This window comes from Pinus tabuliformis, chromosome 7 (genome assembly GCF_031772625.1).
Source record: "Pinus tabuliformis cultivar Carrire ecotype Pingquan chromosome 7, CPIR1, whole genome shotgun sequence".
Lineage (NCBI taxonomy): Eukaryota > Viridiplantae > Streptophyta > Pinopsida > Pinales > Pinaceae > Pinus > Pinus tabuliformis.
In genome coordinates, this window is record NC_142293.1 from 1,552,041,720 (window position 1) to 1,552,054,588 (window position 12,869).

At 36.6% G+C, this 12,869-nt stretch overlaps 1 long non-coding RNA gene across 2 annotated transcripts; it reads left to right on the forward strand.

Annotated features, from left to right (window-relative positions):
* Positions 1-5,449: 5,449 nt before the first annotated feature.
* On the forward strand, positions 5,450-6,023 carry LOC149253841 (uncharacterized). Of its 2 annotated transcripts, none has more exons than XR_016266240.1 (2): positions 5,450-5,581; positions 5,747-6,023. It is a non-coding gene; the product is annotated as an uncharacterized LOC149253841 (long non-coding RNA). The 2 variants fall into 2 exon arrangements; XR_016266239.1 differs by having other exon boundaries at positions 5,473-5,650.
* Positions 6,024-12,869: the final 6,846 nt, after the last annotated feature.

The window sequence follows — 12,869 nt, forward strand, 5'->3', positions numbered from 1 at the left end:
ATACTTCCCGTATGCAAAGAACTTATTCGTTTGGAATTAGGGTTTCAAAACATATCTAAAGGAATTCTTGCCCAATTCCTTTCTTTTACCATTTTACCTTGTTGCAATTGAGGCTTACTATGTACTGTCACATCACCCAAATGTTAGTTATATAAACACATCAACTATTACCTTGTCATGCTAATACCAAACATGTTTCCTGCACTGTTTACACATGTCAACCACATGTTCCAAATATCAAGACAATCATTTCTATCAATTTGAAATCAACCTTTACCAAGACTAACAACCATGTCATAATCCATAGTCAACTCATAGTCATTAGACATAATGCTGCAACTGTCACCTACTTACACTCAAGTACATATTAATGATCTCAACACATATGTAGTAGTATAACCATCTTAAAACAAGATTGTTTCGACAAAAAATCTTATAGACACATACTCATATCATTCAAGTAATCAAACATTCAACCAACTTGCAAACATACCTTGTTAAATAAATCAACTACATGACATAATAGACACCAAACACTCAAAGACCAAATAGACGTCATAATCAAACAATCAAGAACAAAGTAGACGACATAAGCAAGTTCATACCTTAATGTATCTCAGGGGAGGATATCTTGTCTACAAAATCAATCTAGATTAGCATGATATAAATTCACGACACATCAACTCAAATATAATTAAGGTCATGATATGCATAACAGTAACTAGCTAACATGTTCACATTATAGACTCATAAACAATTATCATCCATACATAATAATCACATATGCACGATCAATCTAGATTAGTATGACATAATATCACAACATATTAACTCATACCTGAATGTAATAACTCTACCCATTTGCATAGACCAATCCAACTTAGTATGATATATATAAAAACAAGATATTAATGTAATAACCTAATCATCAAGTTACTAGCATATAACAACAATTTCTATATCATTCTCATCAACAACAAATAACCTAATCATCAACTAACTATCATATAACAAAAACAATTTAATTGATAACATACTCATCAATAACATATAACATAATCATCAAGCTATCTAACATAAACCAATAATGACAATACATACAATGACATGTTACTATCATTCATGACTATTCGACACATGCGCATATGACTATAGTAATCAACTAACATCTATCATGTATGTAACCATAAAATCAATAGACATGTACATAAACCTAATATATATAACCCTAATTCATATAACAATCCATTAACTAACATAAATGCATGCCAAACATATAATACTTGTATGATGATCTGCTCTTACCACAAGGTCTAATGCCACAACCTCATTCTAATGATCTACGTCTCCAGCTCTATCTCAACCAACACATTAGCATCATAACATACCAATATCATCACGATGACCTATTTCCATACAATGGCCTTATGCACAACAAACTTCACCATGAAAATGTTTGCATAACAATATGTAGACACTGACATGCATAACAAATGCATTTACAACCATACACTGCTGATGATACATCCCACAACAACACCATCAACATTCACATGGTGACATCACTACAACCATGGTCAACACCATGCAAATGCAACAAGCACATGGACTACAAGCATAACGAACACATATGAAACTGACATGAATGCATCACCAACACACCGCCCATCTAATCCGAGGGGTGAACCATGCTCTGATACCACTCTGTAACACCCTCCTCCCACATCTACCCAAGTAACTGGCCAACCAGAGTAAACATGTGACGATAAGTTACTATGATATGATTTGACCTCCTAAGTCACGTTAAGGAAGTGGAATTGATGGAAACACACCATACAAACCTTCAATGTCAGCAACAAGACCCTTAAGAACCATCACAACCATTCTGCTAACCAACCCATGGGTCCCACTGAGATTTTGGACCACTCGACCCCCGGTTGCTCTCATGCTATAGGCCTACCAACTTCTAGGAGGCTTTGGATCCTCTCATGACAAGGCATGCCAACATCCAGGGACTATTTTGCTCAATTATATGCCAGAGTCCTTGGGATTTAAGCCACATTTTCAAGCCTAGAGCTCAAGCCACTGTCTAGAATTTAATGACACTTTCATAATAGTAAGATAACATGGAAATAACAATACTAATGCAATTACTTGAATAAGATCTTTACTGAACCCCTACTAGCCATGACAAACATTTCGTCAAACATATCATGAATATGTATCTACAAGTGTAAATAACAAACCTGAGCATAGGGGTCTTATACTTATCTGAGAATGGCTGAGAATCATTGCTCCCTTACATCATTAGTTGCAGTACCATATATTAGGTGATTGATACATTATTTATCCATTTACAAATAAAAACATGAAGAGAGCCATACATAGCCACTACCATAATACGTATTCGTAACCAACATAATAACAACAAAAACACCAAGGATACATTAGCCATATAATCCACATATAAACCAGTATAATACTTAAGAGATAACAAGGAGAATAACCTCATATTAATGATGCAAAATCCAACCCGATATGGACTACCATGTTCCACGTGACCGTAGAATGGTTGAGCCAAATATCTCTTCATCCATTCGCCCCCATGCCATATTCCAACCATGAATGTGGGATCTCATATAACACATCGATCCAAAACGATTCAGGGCTTCTAGAGGCCGTCCACCTCAACCCATCAAGCGGTGATTCCACCTCATGGTCGGACATCACAAAACCATCATCAGATTGGTCTCCATCCAAGCCTTCTAGAGCTTCCAGAGTTTTTTTCCAACCAAGGCTTCTAGTATTAGTAACTCAACCCACAACTTTTACTGGGCTTCCAGAGCGTTTGTCCAACCAGGGCTTTTATGACTAGTAACTCAACCCACCAAGGGCTTCCAGAGAATTTTTCCAACCAAGGCTTTCATGATTAGTAACTCAACCTAAGCTGTTACGGGGCTTCTAGGACAAATAACTCAACCCAAGATAATGAAACATGAGAAATAACTAAGATAAAACAATGAAATGAACCCACAATCTCCATGGCTATCTAGGAAAGGGCAAGGCTAGGAAATCCACTATCAATCTTGAACATCATCCATGCCACTGACATATCATAACCAACAAACCACATGCATATGCCATGCATACCAAAAATAGTGAGGAAAACATACATGCAACTTGGTACCTGCAAGGAAAACCCGATGTAGCTGCTAATCCTGATGCCCTCTTGTGCTTTCATGCTCTTCCTTTGCCTTCTTGCTCCAAAACTCCAAGTATGCCACACTCTCCAAGAGTGCTTCAAGAAAACTCTAAGTGTCCAAGAGTGAGTGAGAGAGAGAATAGAAGAGAGCTCCAAAATTGAACTAGCCAAGCCTGCCCACTGATCTTCATAAGCCTTTCTATCAATGAGGCCTCTATTTTCTTCATTTCCATTATTTTCCTTCATTTTATTCCTCACATGCAACCTATGACCTTTCACCTTCCTTTTCTCCTAATTTCCTTTATTTTCATAAATAATATGCCAATTAATGCCTCATGCCTTTCCAAAGCCTTTGCCGTTGCCTTTTCCAATTTCCTTAGCCATAATAAAACAAATGAACACCCACTAGGATGTTTTCCCCACCATCTAACTTGGAATACGTGTCCCATCACCATGGCCTTATATATTTTTACATGGATTTTTAACGAGGGCTGTTACAATTTTCATTAGCAAATCAAAGAGGAAATTTTGTATTTAAAGTGCATAAGTTGGCCCCACACAAATGAATGATTTTGACCCCAAGGTTAAAGCCCCCGTCCTAGGTCACATATAAATAAGATAGTTGACCCTCATTTGGCATCACACCAACTTACATCGTTCGATCTGAAATCAAAAGAAGAAGTCCACATGTGCAAAGGAGAAAGAGGAGAATTCAATCTATGTTGACCAGTATTTTATTTTTTGTTTGACTAATGTTGACTTGGGAGAATATGCTTCTGTTTGATTTAGAACTTGACGAATCTGGAAGGAAGAATTCATCTGTGGTTTTTTGATTCTATTTGGATGAATTTGTATCTCTATTTTTTGGCCATTGGCCACATGTTAACCCTGAGATTTGATCGAGACTTTTGACTAGTTTGTTGACTGGGATTTGGACTGAATTTCAGCCCTCTTGTTTAGAGCTACCTTAGGCCAAAATTAGGCCCTCTTGTTGTAGACTTGACTTTGACCAACATTGACTATATTCTCTATCCTTTGACTAGTTTGACTTGGAAATATTGAGGTGAGGGAAATTGGAATCTTGTTGGAATATTTTGTTGTACATTTTGATGAACTGAATTCTCTCTAATAAGGAAATATTGTTGGGTTTTCCCCTTGTGGGTTTTTTTCTTGACTATTAGCCTAAATATTGGTGTCTCTTATCTCTTATTTTATTGTTTACAATGATCTTTATTTCTCTATTGAAGAAAGTGAATGGTTGAAATTTTTCATGTTAGCTACTTAATGATTGGAATGCTATTAGAAGTCTAATTGTACCATTGGAAGTAATAATTAATTTGAAAAATTGTACTAGTCTTGATTACACTATAAAATCAACAATAACCACATCTATTTACCATTTGTAATGTTGGGGGCTTAGGAATATGCATACCTTTATACCTTTGATAACTTTTGGGATTGTTGTGTGGGGCTGATACAATTGTATGCCATTGCATGCCATTGTATGTGTGGGGTTGTGGGATTGGGATAAACACACCTTTTTTCCTTTTGCATTGTTTGGGTTGTTGTGTGCTTTGGTATAACCACACATCTTTGACATTTGTACATATGCACATCTTTTCCTTTTGTAGGCCTAGGATAAGTATAAGTGTCACAAATCTAACTGTTATATAAAAAAAATTTGAATAACATAATAACACGAGGCAATTATGACTACTGCACTATAAACATTAATACACGTATAATTTATATTCACCTATATAAAGACATTATGATTTGATTTCTAAGAACTTTACTGTTACCTTTAATTATCAATCAATCTCTTCATTCAAACTCAATTTATATAGTACCAACATAATAATTCAAATATATATTTATCGACCCATTGTCAACGTAAGTATTATTACAATGGTTTACAATCATGCTCGTTCTAGTTTATTCCTTAAATCCAATGAATGTTTTCGGCATACCCTGTCCCTATGCAGTGTAGACGTCATTTATTGACGCTGATGACTTAGCTGCGATGTGTATGACTCCCAATAGCTCTGTACACCTGCTGCATTAATGCGATAGCTGTGGGATTTGGCCGAGGTGTTGTGTATTTACTCTTGTAGTACTATGATGTTGTCATTCTTGGAGGGAGATCCCCATCAACAGTGGCTGATCTTCGATGTGATCGAACGATAGCGAGGGGTATCTAACTTCTAATCCTCTAGTGTTTGATATCTTTCCTCCATTTCGATGAGGGTTTCGACTACTTAGAGGAGGGTTTGCAGGCTGAACTATGGTAGGTCGTCTGTCTTCAATCCTTGCTGATTGTTTGGTCATTCTGTATGAGAGTTCATACAAGTCTTCACTGGATGCTGGTTCCTTCAACAGGTACAAAATTTCTTTCTCGTGCCCACATTTCGAAGGGAGGAGGGTTTCTACCTATAACACTATTTCTGGGTAAGAGTAGTAACACCTTTGGCTTTCTGTTTGTTTATTCAACTGTAAATTTTAATTTTAATGTTCAGTTTTCTAACCCTTGTTATTTTATTTCAGGTGCAACGATGTCAATGTGGCCGACTTGGAAGGCGCGTCAAATCTTGTCTCAGCTCCTTCTCCTAGGAGTGAGACCATCGCTTTGGCAAACCCACTGGTTATTTTATTAAGTTCATTCTTTAAGGCTTGATAGATAGAGGAATAGTTTTCATATGAGGTTATGCTACAACATATTTAGCTGTCTTTGAATTTTGGGATTTTCAGTGGGCTTTATCGAACAAATAATGTAAATTATTTAGTGGCGGGATTATCACTCGACCCAAATCGAGATTTTCTAGTTTCCCTTTATATTTATGGTTAATGGACTTAGACAGGTTTTGTATTTACATGTCGATATTATATAAGCTACTCCTTCAGCTTCTTTATGAATTTCTTTGAAGTTTTTAGTATACATACGAGCTTATGGAAAATGAGGGTTTATTAGCAAATTTCACTTTTGACTGTTCTATTCCTGTGTGGGTTGTTCACGGAATTCTTTGTGTGAGAGTATGGGCCAGTCGGGGTTCTGTGACCTGTCGACCGTGACTCCAAGTTTCTTAATTTCTATATACATCAGTATGTTACATTGTCTTAAATTATCAAGATAGAGTAAAAAGAACCCTTGTAACATTTTTGGGTCATTCTATTCTTTCTTTCAATGATTTTCTTAGATAATTTAATTGACTGTTAGAAGAAAATGTCAAACTTTTATTCTGAGCTTTCAGCCTTCTTCCAGACATGGAAATATTTCTATTATGTAGTTCGAATTTTTTTACTTCTTATTTAATAACAGATTATGGAATTATTTAACTGTTATGTGAGAGCTTTTTTATTCCTAATACGGTCCTCCTTAAGTGATCAACTTTACAATGTTTTGGTAGTTTCTCATTCATAGTTAATAGTGCTTAGATTCTGATTATTGATTTTTATAAATAGTGTAGGCCTTAGATATTTCTCTGCTTAGCTCTTTTGAAATCTTGGATTTTTAGGACATACTTGCCCAACTCTACCCTACTTGATTATTTATGTTATACTACAAAATGTTTTATGAAAACTAGAGAATATATCTATTTCTATTTCATATTGTGAGGTCTGTATGTTGTTGAATCGTTCAACTTTTCTCTGTTATTACCATTTTCCAAACATACACATATGTAACTTTTTCCAAGCATAGATTTCCAAAAATAAAAAAACACTAGTTCTACTTTTGTTCAACTATCAATAGGCATAGTCTAACTAGAAAACTGTAAATTCAGATTTTCCTACTTATTCATTGCTAAAATCTTCTACTTATCTGGAATTTCTCTAGTTGCCAGTTTCAGTCCAACATTGGACCCTGCTACTAGCTATTTTGCCTCCAACCTTGAGACTGCTGACACAGTCATTCTCCCCCAAGCTTTCCCTAATTTAGGAACTTTTCTTCTGAAAGTATCAGAAATTCTGTTATTTGGTCCAAACCAGACGTAGCCACAAGAAGGTTTGTCTGACCTATCAGCACAAATTTTCCTTCTTCATCTCTTGTTCATTCCCCTGAACTCAGATACCCCTATCCTCTTGATCTTCTTGAATTAAATCCTCAAGAAATCAGTTAGGGACATGTAACTATCCTTCTAACTGAATAGAAAGTAAAAATAATATTTATTGATAATTGTTTCTCTATTTAAGAAAATAATTAAATTCAAAAAATATTTTTTTTATAACTAAAAAATAAAAGGTCTGTTTGAACTGTAGTAATTTAATTATTTACATGGTTTGGGGATATCACATCTTCCCCCCCAAGATGCAACATCGTCCCGATGTTTTCTCTTTGAAAATAATTTCGGAAAGGTTTCCCTCATAAAATTCTCATCTTCCCAGGTGGCCTCTTCCGGCCCATAGTGTTTCCATTGTGCTTTCACCTGGGTGATAAATTATTTCCACAACATTACTTCTCTCCAATCTAGTATAACAGAGCTTCAACCAAGAACTCGCCTTTCGGTTCAACCTAAATGTTTTGCCAATTGATTACGTGTTTAACATCATAGATGTATTTCTTAAGTAGAGAAACATGAAAAACATTGTGCACACGAATGTAGCTGGGTAAAGCAAGCTGGTAAGCCACTGGTTCGATTCTAGCTAAAATATGGAAAGGCTCGCAAAATTGGGCGCTAATTTAACTCACTTGGTCCATTGCAAGGTGATTTTCTTGGCTCGTACTAGAATTTAAACATGATCTCCTACTTGAAATTCCCAGAAACTTATTTTCCGATCAACTAGATTCTTTTGCCGATCCTGAGTGGCTTTCAAATTGGTCCGTACCTTTCTCATCATCTCTTCCATTTCCTCTAACATATCTGGTCCTAACAACAACTTGTCCTCTAGACCACTCCAACTCAAGGGTGTCCGGCACTTACGTCCATATAACACTTCGAAGGGACTCATCTGTAAAGATGTATGGTATCCATTGTTATAGGAAAATTCTACCAAGTGCAGGTAGTCCTCCCATTTTGATGGCTGTTGCATCACATAAGTTCGCAACATGTCTTCAACTACTTGATTTATCCACTCCGTCTGTCCATCCGTTTGAGGGTGATAAGTGATGCTAAAGTGTAATTGGGTGCCCAATCCTTCAAAAAGGGCCTTCCAAAAGGCTAATGTAAATTTCACATCACGATCAGAAATGATCATTTTGGGTATTCCATGTAATTTAAAAATGTTTTGCATAAAGATATTAGCAATTTGTATTACCTTATAAGTTGATTGGACGGGTATGAAATGAGCATATTTGCTCAACCTGTCCACTACCACCATTATGGAGTCATTTTGCTTTTTTGCCTTGGGCAGTCCGATAATGAAGTAGATGGATATGGTTTCCCATTTCCATTCCGAAATAGGCATAGGGTGGAGTAATCCTACTAGGTGTTGGTGCTCAACTTTTGTTTGCTGGCACTCCAGACATTTGGCTAAATATTCTGCTACTTCCTTCTTCATACTAGGCCAGAAGAAATCATTTCTCAAGGCGGAAATCATTTTCTGGTATCCTAGGTGACCTGCATAATGAATCTTATGATATTCATCTATAATTAAGCTTTTAAGTTGTTTTAGGTTAGGCACATATAACCTTTTCCTATAAATCAACAATTCTTCTGAATTTACTTCATATCCCAATTGTTGTTCATGGCTGTTCAAAATATTTTCTTGCTGCCATAAGTGTTGATAAACTGAGTCTTGCATGGTTGTTTCATGAATCTGCTCATAGAAAGCTGTTTGTGATTCACTGAACGAAATTTCATTTAAACAATTTACCTTTCGACTTAAAGCATTCGCAACTCGTTTTTCCTTCCCGTTTAAGTGTTTGATTTCAAAATCAAATTCACTTAGGAAATCTACCCAATGGGTTTGTCTGACATTTAAAGTGGGTTGTCTGAAGTAGTTTGTTAGACTATGATGATCAGTCATTAACAGAAACATTTTACCCATTAGGTAATGTCGCCACATCTTCAAGGCATAAATTATTGCTGTCAGTTCTACGTCGTATGCCGAATATATTTGTTCATATTCCTTAATCTTTCTAGACTCATAGGTAACAACTCTGCCTTCTTGCATTAATACACCACCTACACCTTCCTTGCTAGCATCTGTACAAACTACGTATTATTTATTGGGATCAGCAATGCTTAAGATAGGTGCAGAGGTGCAGAGGTTCTTGAGTTGATCAAAGCTCCTTTGACAGTCAGGGGTCCACCTAAAGGCTTTTCCTTTCTTTTGTAGAGAGGTAATAGGATATGCCACCCTAGAAAAACCTTCCACAAATTTCCTATAATATCTAGCTAGGCCCATGAATGATCTTATGTCAGCTACATCTTTCGGTACCAGCCACTCCATGATAGTTCTTATTTTCTTTGGATCTACTGTGATCCCATTCTTGGTGATGATATGTCCCAAGTACTGGATTTTCTCCTTAAAGAAGTCACATTTGCTGTATTTGGCATACAACTGGTGTTCTCTTAGGACCTGAAGAACAATACAGAGATTCTCCTTATGTTCTTCCATGCTCTGAGAGTAGATCAGTATGTCATCAATAAATATTAACATGAATTTGTCTAATTATTGATGAAATATACTGTTCATGGGACACATGAAGGTTGTTGGGGCATTAGTCAACCCAAAAGGTAGCACTATGAACTCATAATGTCTGTAACACGTTCTAAATGCTGCTTATGCTATGTCTTCTTTCTTTATCCAGATTTGATGATAGCCTGAGCGGAGGTCAATATTTGAGAATACAGGTGCATCTTTTACCTGATCAAATAACTCATATATACGGGGTAGGGGGTATTTATTCTTAATGGTCAGCTTGTTTAACTGATGGTAATCCATGCACATGCGCAATGTTCCATCCCTTTTTTTAACAAATATTACTGGGGCTCCCCAAGGGGACACACTAGGGTGAATATATTTTCTATCAAGTAGCTCTTGTAGCTACATTTTCAATTCTGTAAGCTCCGATATGCTCATATGGTAAGGGGCTTGGGAGACTGGGGCAGCTCCTAGAATTAACTCAATGGTGAAATCTATTTCTCTTTTTGGGGGTAGGCCCGAGATTTCCTTAGGGAAAACATCTGGGAAATTTTGTATCACTGGTATATTTTCTAAAGAAGCTGATTTATCCTTAGAGTCAACATAACCTAATTGTATGGCATAAATCTGGCAGGATTTTCTGGTGCATTTTGCTAATTGGGAAGATGTTACAGGTCTTATTTGCAAAGGTTTTTGAATGCCTTGAATTTCCCGGCTTTCTCCCTTCTCATCTTGAAAATTAATGGTTTTGGTCTTACAGTTAATAAGGGACCAATGTTTTTCCAGCCAGTCCATGCCTATAAGGATGTTGTATGACCCCAAGGGTAATACATTCAAATATACCATAATGGACTAGTTATCTAACATTAGAGGGCAATTATTGACTTTGGCCAAAACCCTTCTTTTTGATCCTGTGGCTAGTTGTACTAACCAGGAATTTTTAAACTTTACAACTTGCAATTTACATTGTTCCATGATCTTGGGGCTAACTTAACTCAAGGTAGCCCCAAAGTCAATTAAAATGGATATAGTTCGGTCAAAAAGTTTACCTTCAAATTCTACCATAGTTGGCCGAAATTCTGCCTAATGATCTTCAAGGGCGACATTAATTTTAGGGAGGCTTCTCGCTACTTCTCCCACTGTGGAAGCTTCTTGTACTTGCGAAATATGATCAACTCCCTTACGTTGTGGGCAATTTTTGACGTAATGCGGGCCTCCACATCCCTAACACTGTACTAAGGGTCTATTAGTTAATTCTGCTTCAGTTTTGCCAGCTTGTTCATTAATCATGTTTTCACCTAGTACTTTAAATCTGGGCTGATTTTTATTAAAATTCTGGTTAGTTTTACCTTTATACAATCCCTTGTTGCTCGGACCCTTATTCCCCTTGTGGCTAGGAACAAATTTACTTCCCTTTTTATCAGTCCACCTCTTGTTCATATCTCCCTTGGGTTTGTTTTGCTAGTAGTAGATCTGTGCCTTATGAATAATTTCGTCCATGGTTTTTGGGTTGTCAAACTCTAGTCGTTCTTTCATGGACATCGGAAGAGTGCTGATAAACCACTGCACCTTTTATTTTTCTTCACGTATGGAAGGGACATACTGAAGTAATGATGTAAACTTTGTGATGAACTCATCCATAGTCATTTGACCCAGTCGGAGATCATGAAACTCTTTTTCTTTCTCATTGTAAAATATCTCTGTTAAATATTTTTCTTTAAATTATTTCTAAAAATTTTCCCAAGTTATACTCTGTTCATTTACTCCTCGAACTGTTTTTACTTCCTCCCACCACAGTGCAGCCTTTCCTTGTAGCTTGAAAATGGCCACATGAGCCTTCAGATTATGGTCATATTCGTACAACTGGAAATACTTATTCATATTTATGAGCCATGCCTCTAGCGCTTCTTCCTGCTCACCATCAAAGAGAGGAGGCTTTATTTTTCAGAATTCCCCCCTGAAGTTGCACCTTCTATCTTTTCTATGTTTTGTGATTTGACACATTATCTATGTTTTGTGATTTGACACATTATCTGATTCTTCTTCATTTTTTTCTTCTCCACCTTCTGTTTCAACATCCTTTATTCGAAATTCTTGTTCCCTTGTCATATTTCCATGTTCAGGGCTAGGGACTAGTGGCTGATGATTATATCTATTCGATAGACTCTTCATAATTTTTTCTTGTTCCTACATCAGTATTTCATTGTCTTCCTGTAGATGGGTCATCTCATCCTTCAATTCTTGTACTGTCACCATGATATCTGCATCGGTATTCCGTGGTTCATCACCCAGCTGTACCCAAACCTCAGGATTCCCTTCCTGAAATGATGCGGGTCCTGTTCCCAACACGAATCTAGGTGGTAAATTCCCAGCTCTTCTCATGCTGACTGCTCCCTGCTTCCTACGTGCATATCACCAAGTTTGTTATTTCTTGATTCTAGAGGTCTTAGTTTGGAAACCTAAGCACTCTGATACCGTATGTCACAAATATACCTGTTATATAAAAAAAATTTGAATAAAATAATATCACGAGGCAATTATTACCACTGCACTGTAAACTTTAATACACATATAATTTATATTCACTTATATAAAGGCATTATGATTTGATTTCTAAAAACTTTACTGTTACCTTTAATTATCATTCAATCTTTTCATTCAAACTAATTTTATATAGTACCAATATAATAATTCAAATATATATTTATCGACCCATCGTCAACGTAAGTATTATTACAATGGTTTATAATCATGCACATTTTAGTTTAATCTGGAAACCCAATGAATGTTTCCAGCATACCCTATCCCTAATGACACAGCTGCGATGAGTATGACTCACAACATCTCTGCACACCTGCAGCGTTAATGTGATAGATGTGGGATTTGGCCGAGGTGTGGTGTATTTACTCCTGTAGTATTGCGATGCTATCATTCTTGGAGGGAGCTCCCTATCAATGGTGGCCAATCTTCGATGTGATTGAATGGTAGCGAGGGGTCTCCAGCTTCTATTCCTCCAGCGTTTGATGTCTTTCCTCCATTTCGACGAGGGTTTCCACTACTTAGAGGAGGGTTTGTAGGTTGAACT